The 10,823-nt window shown below is 35.7% G+C and overlaps 1 pseudogene; it reads right to left on the bottom strand.

Annotated features, from left to right (window-relative positions):
- Positions 1-3,788: 3,788 nt before the first annotated feature.
- LOC116113253 lies at positions 3,789-10,607 on the bottom strand (annotated as a pseudogene).
- Between the last annotated feature and the right edge of the window lie 216 nt (positions 10,608-10,823).

The following is a 10,823-nucleotide window of genomic DNA, read 5'->3' on the forward strand; positions in this document are numbered from 1 at the left end:
CTGACACCGAATCATAAGCCTTTTCTTTATCTTTCTTAGCTTGTGTGATTAAAGATTTGATGTTATTATTTTCTTCAGACAATTCATTACTTTTCTTTTTAAAGACTTCTTTTTGATGCTGCTCATTTGCAAAAGACACTTCAGCATTTCTAAATTATTCTTGATAGTGTTTCAATTCGGTTTTGACCTTTTCAAACGCCTCCTTTGATATCTTCAACTGTTCTTCCAATCTGCGAACCTCAGAAATCACATCTTCGTTGTCTTTTTTCAAATCTGAGATCACATCTTTTGAAACAAGCCAACGTTCTTTGATTTCTAACAAACCTTCGTAAGCCTATTGCAAAAACAATGAAACCACGTTAATGTCGTCGTGCCAAATAAAGTATATATTCACATGATAAAGTGAAAAAATATTACCTCTTTTGTTAGGTTGAATGTTTTGCTGTCTAGATCTTCTTTAGAAAGATTTTTCCATTTTTGTTCATAATTCATATTTGAACCCTCTTGCTGACAAGTTTTCTACCGTTTCACCAATTTACGTAATGGAATTTCTTCTAACTGACTATCTTCTTCTTCAATCAATTTAACATGGCAGGAACCAGAATCAGGTTTTACAGAATTGAAGACTGATGCAGATAAAACAAGAGTCTATAAAGGCATTAACAATTCTGACTTGGAATCACTGCTTGATCCATATTTATACAGTACTTTCGAATCAAGTCTTCGAATAAATTTCATCAAGTTTTTTGGAGCCATTACTACAGTAAAAAAAAATAGAGAAAACAGACAATCAGTCAACTTAATAGAAATTGTAAGACTTTATTATTACTTGGGAGACATTTATTCTTCGTAAAACATGATAGAGACACAAGATTACAATTGGTGAATGTGATTTGAAAACAGAATAATATAGAAGCACTATATCAAACTACTATTAATATACTCACCATATATGACTCCAACTGCTACAATTCTTATTAAAACAATAATATCTCAGACGTACTACAAAGAACACCAAAACCTTGGCAAGTGTTCCGAAAAATAAATTGATAATTAAATGATAACAACCTAGTTAGTAAATACGCGTATAAAACGCGTATTTACGTATTTTATAAAGGCTGCCGAATTATACGCGTATAATATGAATATCCATATAATTCACGAATTATTGCAAAAAAAAAAAAAAAAAGCTTTGTTATTCGCGAACAAGCATGCGGCCATGGCTTCTGGAGGAAGGTAACAAAGCTTTGTTACTAGTATTTGAAAAAAAAAAAAAAAAAAAAAAAAAAAAAAAAAAACCTGATTTATCACCCCAAAACGACGTCTTTTTAGTGGGGTTTGACTCAAAATCAAATTAAAACAAAATCTCTTTTCTCTTCTTCCTCAGTTCTGTAACTCTTTAGTCTCTTGAAGAGATGGAACGTGGTGGCGGAGATCCACGGTGATTGATTTATTTGGATTCTTCTGTAATTAACACTTGAAGTTTATGTGTAACGTTTTTGTTTTTATTTTTCTGTTTATTTGTCAATTGTTTTGTTATCATATGAAAATTATGGAATTGAATTTGGCTTCAAGAAAAAAAAAAAAACTAATTTTGGTGGAGATTTGAGAGAAGTCGAGGGAGAGAGATGGAATAGTGAAGCTGGGGCTTGGTGGGGTTGGGTTGGGATCAATGTTAGGGTTTTTGCGGTGGTGTTCTTTGATTAAGGAGTTGAATTTGTTGGTGATTAGCGTTTCTTCGGTGATAAGGAAGTGTTTGGTTCATTTTGGGTATTGTTATTTATATCATTAGAGTCATCTTTAAGGAAAACTGAAGAAGAGGAGAAAGAGGAAGCTTTGAAGATGTGTTGAGAGAGAGTGTGTGGGAAACGAAGCTTGGATTTGATTAAAGCCATCAATGGAGAATTCTAAGTTTTTGCTTTGTTGGTGGAAATGTAATAGAAAATGAAATGTAGATGGGGATCGCTTTAAGATTTGGATTTAATATATTAAGAATTGGAGCGTAATTTTGTTAGTTGAGTAGAATTTAATCATCAACACCAATTTAATTGCAACTGCAGCCAATTTTATTTCTTTCAAAACAATCAACACTCTTAAAACAAACACTTATATAGAAATGGAAGCAACTGATATAGTATTTTAACCAGGTAGTCCATGAAAGTATTAAAACTAAGATTGATATTGCCGTATTTTTCAAAACGTATTAGTGACAATGCACCGTATTAAACCCGTATATACCCATACCGTATTTTTCCCATATCCGAATTTTATGGCCGAATTTTTATAAACGTATTTTTCACCGTTTTCCGTATTATACCCATAAAATTCCCGTACCCTTTTTTTTGCCGTAGCCGTATTTACTAACTAGGGATAACAATGATAGTAACTTTTGATGCATTTATACCAGTGGCATTTCATAACATCAATTCATAAAACAACGATAGTATTACAATATATAATAAATACAACAGGATAATAAACAAAATCGTAATGAGAAAAACACCAATTTCAATAGTAGATTTACCGAGAAAATAATCTGCAACATGACTACTAGAACAACAAATAAACAATCTGAGTAGAAGAAAAAAAATTATAATAGGAAAGACACCAATTTCAGGAGTAAATTTAACGAGAAAATAATCTTCAACACGACTACTAGAGAAACGAATAAACAACCTGAGCACAACAAATTATTAGCACAACCATCTAACACAACTTCTTATAACTATAATAACGAATCTCAGAACTCAGTAAGAATAACGTGTACTTTAATCAAAGTTAAAATTGATTACAAATTAATTATACCAATGTAAAATAAAAAACGACATTGTCACTGTAACTAAAGAAAAATTACTTATCTCAACTTTAGTCAGTGAGAAAAGACGGATGTAAAAAACGCAACAAACAAACTGTGACAAATGCCCTTAATGCCGAAACTGACAAAGAAAGCCCTAAATCCCAAAATTTACTTTAAGTAAAATACTGAACATTAAATCCACATATTTACTTTAAATATCAACAACATTTTAAACGACAACTTTTTTCATCACTTACGAATTTTACAAAGCCAAAATGATAGCGCATTGTAAAATTTTAATATTACCATTTCAGTCGAACAATGTCACTATAATATTGCCGTTTCAACATATACAAACTTAACATAAAAGTATAAAAGAAGGGAAAATCAAAGATTCCTTCAAAATCTCACTATCAAATACTTAAATCTGACAATAGAAATGAATTTGAGACTAATGATTACAAAATCAATAGAATTTCAAATTCAATAATATAAGCAATAATAATTCCATACATAAAATAACATGAATTGGAAACATTATTTCCAATACAAGGTGGAAAAAATGTAAATATATAAGTATAATATATTGAAAATAGAGAAATCCTTATGATTTAATTGTAATGACGTAAATGACGGATAAAATACTCAATTGCATATTACTTTGAAACCATTTCATTTTGAACTAACATTAATTGACAACAAAAGATCAGGTTGAAGCAATAGAAAGTGAAATTTTACCATATGTACATAATCATGCAGACAAATAATACTTTTCCCATGGGAGAAGATCATCATGCAAGTGTTACGAGGTTGACGACCTAAAACGAAAGCATTAGGAGGATGACAACCTAAAACACAACGGACCGATTCTATATGTGCTTATTCAACAACATATTATGTAGATATTACAGACAAGCAAGACAAAATGTAAAGAAGAGGTATATAGGCTATAGTTTCTGACCACTAAATTATAGTCTGTGCAATGTTCTAATCAAATAGCAAGAGACCTCACCTCATCCATTTTCCATAGGCCTTCCTCATACTTGTACCACCTCAGAAAGCCTTTACCACTTCGGGTACGCTGGCACAAGATGCACGAGTGCTTAGTACATGTTAAGAACTCACGTAATCGAGCAGCCTTCTGCAAGATAATTTTATCTAGCTTCTTAATAATTTTTTCGGGCATCGATGGAGGAAGCAGTGGACCTTCTATAAGAAGGCAATAGGATATGTTGAGGCTTCCAGGTTTGGTAAGTCATCCAATATAAGCATTAAGGCATCCTTAACTATCATTGAGCATCTCAAGCTCAAAACCTTCAAATTTGGAAGAAATTTGGCTATCGTATAAGCAAAGAGAACGTCAAAAGGACCCATGACCTTGAGTTCACTAAAGTTCTTGCAATTTAGGGCTATTTCCTCTATAAGATAAAGGAGGATTTGCTATACTAGGCATTGTCAGGGATTCAAGACATCTCCATGTACGAATGGCCTTGCAAATTACATCCTTCTTCATTCTATTCCAAGCTGGCATAACAAGTCGCCTCAGTTAGGGGCACCTGCAAACAACAATATATAATGGGTTACTTCCCAATTCACTGTGCAAAAGAGAAAATTAAAGATGATAATCACTGGTATCAAAGGCAATGCCAAAGGCTCAGTCAATAAATAGCGAGAATAAAAAAATTACCTTTTAGCAAGGTTTTAAACAAAAACATAAAAAAATTACCTTTCAGCAATATAAGTAAATTGTCCGTCCCTTACATACAAATTGAAGTGAAAAATCAAGGTTCTTATATATCCCCGACTGAGACTCAACGAAATCTTCAACAAATGAATCAATGTCTTATCAGAACACTCATCCATGTAAACATATGGCTCTAATTGGATTTTGATGAAATTTGATCTTGTTGTAAATCCTCCTAAACAAATCAAGCAAATGTCAACCAACAAACACACAATCAACGCAAACCAAATAGATTCAACACACAGTATTTACCGTAGTTCACTTGTTCAATATTGAACAAGCTACGTCCACGTTAAGCTCCAGAATATGGATGCTCGCTGCACTTTCTATTACGATCAAGAACGGTTACAACCCTCAACCTCTCTCTCTTACAAGATTTCAACCAAGATCAACCCGGATTTGGAACAACAACAGTAAACCTACAATCTGAGATAAGAACACTACACCAGGTTCCCACCCCACTAAGAAACACAACTTAATGGACAAATTACCAGCAGATTTATACCCACACTGCAAACCCTAATCTTGAACCCTAATTGTAACTCAGAGAGATATCAAAACAGAGAGAAAAACGCGTTACTTCAAAACTAAAGAGTCATCAGCTTTTATAGGTTTGACTCAGCTTAAGTCTTCACCCGTCAGATCTGTTCTCAAACCAACGATCAGGATTGAGTGTCGGTTTAAGTCACAACGGTGTCATTTTGGATTTTCTTGGCTTAAGTTAAACGGTGTAGCTTTAAGGCTTCACATTTAACAATCTCCACCTTGAAGCCTTATTCTTTCCTTTGTCAGTAACCAGCAGGTGCAGCAAGCAGTTCTCATACTCCTTCTTTGCTCTGTTGAATTCAGTTGATGTGAAGAATATTCAAGCAGTGCTTGAACTTTACAACAGTTACAACTTTGGTTCCCATATCAGATGGATTTTCTTCAGTTGGAATTTTCAGCAGGCTGACAGTTCCCTTTGAAATCTGATCTCAGACAAAATGATACTTTACATCCACATGCTTCGTCCTCTCATGGTATACTAGGTTTTTACTTAGATGAATGGCACTCTGACTGTCAGAATATACAGTCACAGGGCTATTCATCAAGTTTATCTCTTTCAAAATCCCTTGTAGCTAGATTGCCTCTTTGAAAGCATCAGTTACTGCCATATACTCAGCTTCTGTTGTGGACAGTGCCACTAATGGTTGAAGCTGGGATTTCCAACTAATGCAGTTTCCACCTAAAGTAAAATAATAAGCTGTGGTGGACTTCCTTGAATCACGATCTCCTGCAAAGTCAGAGTCCACATACCCAACAAGATCAAGTGCAGGAGTTCTTTTGCAATACTCTAATCCAACATGCATTGTAGTGTTAATGTATCTAAGTGTCCATTTTAGGGCAACCCAATGCTCTATTCCTGGATTTGACATAAACCTACTTAATGGAGATATTGCAAATGAAAGATCAGGCCTAGTGCTTATCATTGAATACATCACTGATCATATGGCACTAGAGTAGAGGATGTTTTCCATTTTAATCCTATCTACATCAGTTTTGGGGGATTGAACTTTGCTTAAGGTGAAGTGACCTGCTAAGGGTACATTTACAGTTTTAGTATCAGTCAAACCAAACCTAGATATTAGTTTCTGCAGATATGGGAATTGATGGAGTTTCAGTTTGTTTTCTTTTCTATTTCTATCAATCATCATCCCTAATATCCTTTTTGCAGATCCTAGGTCTGTCATCTCAAATTCAGCATTTAATTTTGCTTTTAATTCATCTATTTGAGGTTTGGACTTACTGATTATTAGCATGTCATCTACGTATAGCAGTAAGTACATAGGTATGTTATTAAAGCAAGCATAATACAAACAGTTATCATAAGCACTCCTAATGAACCCAATTCCCACTATAAAGGAGTCAAATCTTTTGTACCACTGCCTAGGGGATTGTTTGAGTCCATACAAGGACTTGTGCAACAGGCAGGCATGCTCAGGTAGGTTTCTATCTCTAAACCCTAATGGCTTACTCATATAAATTTTCTCTTCCAATTCACCATGTAAAAAGGCTGTTTTAACATCTAACTGTTCCAGTTCTAGATCATATTGAGTTACTGTTGCTAGCATAAGTCTAATTGTTTTAAACTTAACCACAGGAGAGAAAACTTCTGTAAAGTCTATACCTGCCCTTTGTGTGTAGCCCTTTGCCACCAGTCTTGCTTTGTATCTTGGAGAGTCTGATCTTGTTAGACCTTCCTTCAATTTATAAAGCCATTTGCAGTCAATTAGCTTCTCGTCAGTAGGTTTTGGGACCAGACTCCAAGTGCTGTTCTGTCTTAAGGATTTCATCTCTTCCTTCATTGCTTCCAGCCACTTTTTACTGTCTTTTGAACTCACAGCTTCTTGATATGTCTCTGGTTCAGATCTCAGTGTTTCTACCCCAGCCACCAGGGCTGTGTAGATCAAATATGATAGCTGTATCTGTTTGGGGGCCTTATTTCCCTTTTGACCCTGTCTCTGGCCAATTGGTAATCTGCTAGGTTCTCATCCTGTTCTTCTTCATTGTTCTCAGGCTGCACATTTTCTTCATATTGGTCCCCAATGTTCTGCAATGTGGCATTTTCTGGTTCTGTTTGTTCAGGTTGTTCTAAGTGCTCTGGCAGGTTTTGTGGCTCCACCTCAAACTGTGATCTCTCTGTTTGATCGAGCAGTACAGGATCTGTTCTTGAGTTAACTGCATTGTAAGTAGACACTTTGCAAGGGAAGGTTAGCTCATTAAAGACTACATCCTGGCTTATTATGATCCTAACTCTTGATGCATTTCTCTCCCACAACCTATAACCTTTTGTACCATCCTGGTACCCTAGGAAGACACATTTTGGAGACCTAGGTTCAAGCTTACCCTCTCTGGTATGTGCATACGCTGCGCACCCAAAAAACCCTTAGGTGGTTTAGGTTAGGTTTCCTTCCAGACCATCTCTCTTCAGGGCATTTAAAACCTATTGAACTGGATGGACTTCTATGGATCAAATAAGTAGCTATAGTTAGGGCTTCTCCCCAAAAAGTCTTGGGTAGCCCAGCAGTGAACAAAAGACACCTGACCCTTTCTAGGAGAGTCCTATTCATTCTCTCTGCAACCCCATTCTGTTGAGGGGTTGCCCTGACAGTTATATGCCTTTGTAGCACCTGATTTTGGCAGTAGGTGTCAAACTCTAGGTTACAAAACTCCAGACCATTATCAGTCCTAAGGGTTTTGACCTTTCTATCCAATTGTGTTTCTACAAGGGTTTTCCAACCTTTGAACTTGGTTAGGGCTTCATCCTTAGTCCTAAGGAGGTATACCCATACCTTTCTACTGTAATCATCCACTATGGAGAGGAAGTACATTTTCCTTCCATGTGATTTCACCTTTTCTGGACCCTAAAGGTCAGCATGGACATAGTCTAGACAGTTTGCAGCAAGATGAGTCCTTTTTTGAAAACTCATCCTGTGCTGTTTTCCAAGGATGCAGGTTTCACAAAAATCTAGAGCTATTACAACATCAGTACCAAAATAACCTTGCTGTTTCAATGCATTCATACCATTTTGGCCTATATGGCCTAATCTCAAGTGCCATTTTGCTGTAGCAGATATGTTAGTAGACAATAAAACAGAATTAGAAACATCAGGATAGAACTATCCACACAATATATAAAGCCCATTTTTCTTAACCCCCTTCATTAACACATTTCCATTTTTGTAGACTTCCATACAACCATTTTGTGCCTTATAAGAACAGCCTGATTCATCCAAGGTTCCCAAGGAAATTAGGTTACGTTTTAATTCAGGTATAAACCTGACCCTAGTTAGTAATACTAACTTACCATTATTCAGCTTAATGGTTATATCCCCTATCCCTTGAACCTCACAAGAGTGGTTATTCCCCATAAAAACAGTTTCCTGCTCCCCAATTTTAAGTCTTTGAAACCAGTCTTTGTTAGGACTCATATGGAAACTACAACCTGATTCTAGTACCCATTCACTGCTTCTAGATGTATTAGAAATGGTAAGGGCTTCTGATATTTCTATGTTACTACTAGAGCTGGCTAGGTTTGTCTCTGTACTATTCTGTTTGTTCTTTTTAATCCAATCATAGCAATTTTTCTTTAGGTGTCCTACCTTGTTACAGAAGAAACATTTCCTAGATTCCCCTTTAGTTCTACCATTTCCTTTACTATTCTTCTTGTTTTTAAAGCCTACATTTCTCTGACGAGTTTTTCCATTATCTTTACTAGATTGCCCAACCTTAACTTTCCCTTTCACAAACAAGTTGCTACCATTACGCTTCTGGATATTTAATTCTAATTCCCTAGATTTTAGTCCAGAAACTATTAGGTCCACACTAGGTACTGTCCCACTATACTGGAGTGCATTCTTAACCACTAAATATTCTTCAGGTAGAGAATTCAACAAAATCATAGCAAGGCTTGAATCTCCTAGTTCTTGGTCAGTACCTTTTAGGGTTAGGGTCATTTTTAAGAATTCATCAAGATTGTCATCTTGTGATTTAGCTATGTCCATCTTATAAGAAAATAAAGCACCTTTCAAGAAAGCTAAATTAGGGGCAGATTTAAGAGCATACAGAGACTCGAGTTTACCCCAGAGTGGAATTGGAGATTCCACACCATCCACCTTTCGCAGCACGATGTCTAACAGGTTCATAATGATCAAATTGTATGCTTCTTCATCCACTTCTGCCTTTTTCTTTTTCTTTTCTTCTAGCCATTTGGACTCATCCTTTTCAAGTGCGATCCCAACCTTGTTGTGAGATAACAAGGCCTTTATTTTCTTTTTCCATGTATTAAAATCGATCTTCCCATCGTATTGGGAGATCTCCATATGAGTAGTGTTCATTATACTGTAATGATAGGGCAAAAAACAAAAGAAAAACAGTTTAAGAAGTACGTGACATTGTTATACTAGAGGTTGCCAAGTACTGTCAGGCAATTTTTAAGGCGGTCACTGGTGTTCCAGCCAAAATACTCTTAAACAGATGTAGTATGATTTGAAACCCTAATTTGAAAGAAAACCCCCAAATTCTAACGAAACCCTAATTTTGATTTTGCCCAAAATTCGTCAATCCCTTGTGTTTGTGACCTAATATCAAGAATTAATCCCACGATTCAGCAAGATTTGAAGTCCTAATGATTTAGGAACCTTTAAATCGAAAAACCCCCAAATTCTACCAAACCCTAATTTTTGAATTCGTCAAGATTCCTAAACCTAGATACACCTTAGACCTAATACAAGGCTTTGATACCACTGTTGTAAATCCTCTTAAACAAATCAAGCAAACATCAACCAACAAACACACAATCAACGCAAACCAAATAGATTCAACACACAGTATTTACCATGGTTCACTTGTTCAATATTGAACAAGCTACGTCCACGTTGAGCTCCAGAATATGGATGCTCGCTGCACTTTCTATTACGATCAAGAACGGTTACAACCCTCAACCTCTCTCTCTTACAAGATTTCAACCAAGATCAACCAGGATTTGGAACAACAATAGTAAACCTACAATCTGAGATAAGAACACTACACCAGGTTCCCACCCCACTAAGAAACACAACTTAATGGATAGATTACCCGCAGATTTACACCCACACTGCAATCCGTAATCTTGAACCCTAATTTGTAACTCAGAGAGATATCAAAACAGAGAGAAAAACGCGTTACTTCAAAACTGAAGAGTTATCAGCTTTTATAGGTTTGACTCAGCTTAAGTCTTCAGCCGTCAGATCTGTTCTCAAACCAACGATCAAGATTGAGCAGCAGTTTAAGTCACAACGGTGTCGTTTTGGACTTTCTTGGCTTAAGTTAAACAGTGTTGCTTTACGGCTTCACATTAACAGATCTCAACATTGACAAATCAAGAGTTTTCCAAGGCAGAGGATCACAGCAAGCTGAACGCCATGAATTACAAACGTGAGCAATCCCCCAAGTCAATTGGAAGACATCAAAAGACAGGAAGATTTTCACCAATATGTTATTGTCCAAGTCCTCCCATCTTCTTACAGCAGATGCACCCTCTTCCATTTGACTAGTTGCCCAATTATCTCATAGAAGTTTCAAAACATCATCACACCTACATAAGATATCCACATAATCCATGTAGAATGCATAAAATATCATTCAATACATTAATTTAGATGAATTTAAAAAGATTCGTACTAATCGAATATATATATCAAATACTTAATATACCTACGTAGAGATACAGATGAATGCAAACCGTTTACATTTAAAATAAAT

Source organism: Pistacia vera, unplaced genomic scaffold, assembly GCF_008641045.1.
Source record: "Pistacia vera cultivar Batoury unplaced genomic scaffold, PisVer_v2 Contig676, whole genome shotgun sequence".
Taxonomy (NCBI): Eukaryota; Viridiplantae; Streptophyta; class Magnoliopsida; order Sapindales; family Anacardiaceae; genus Pistacia; species Pistacia vera.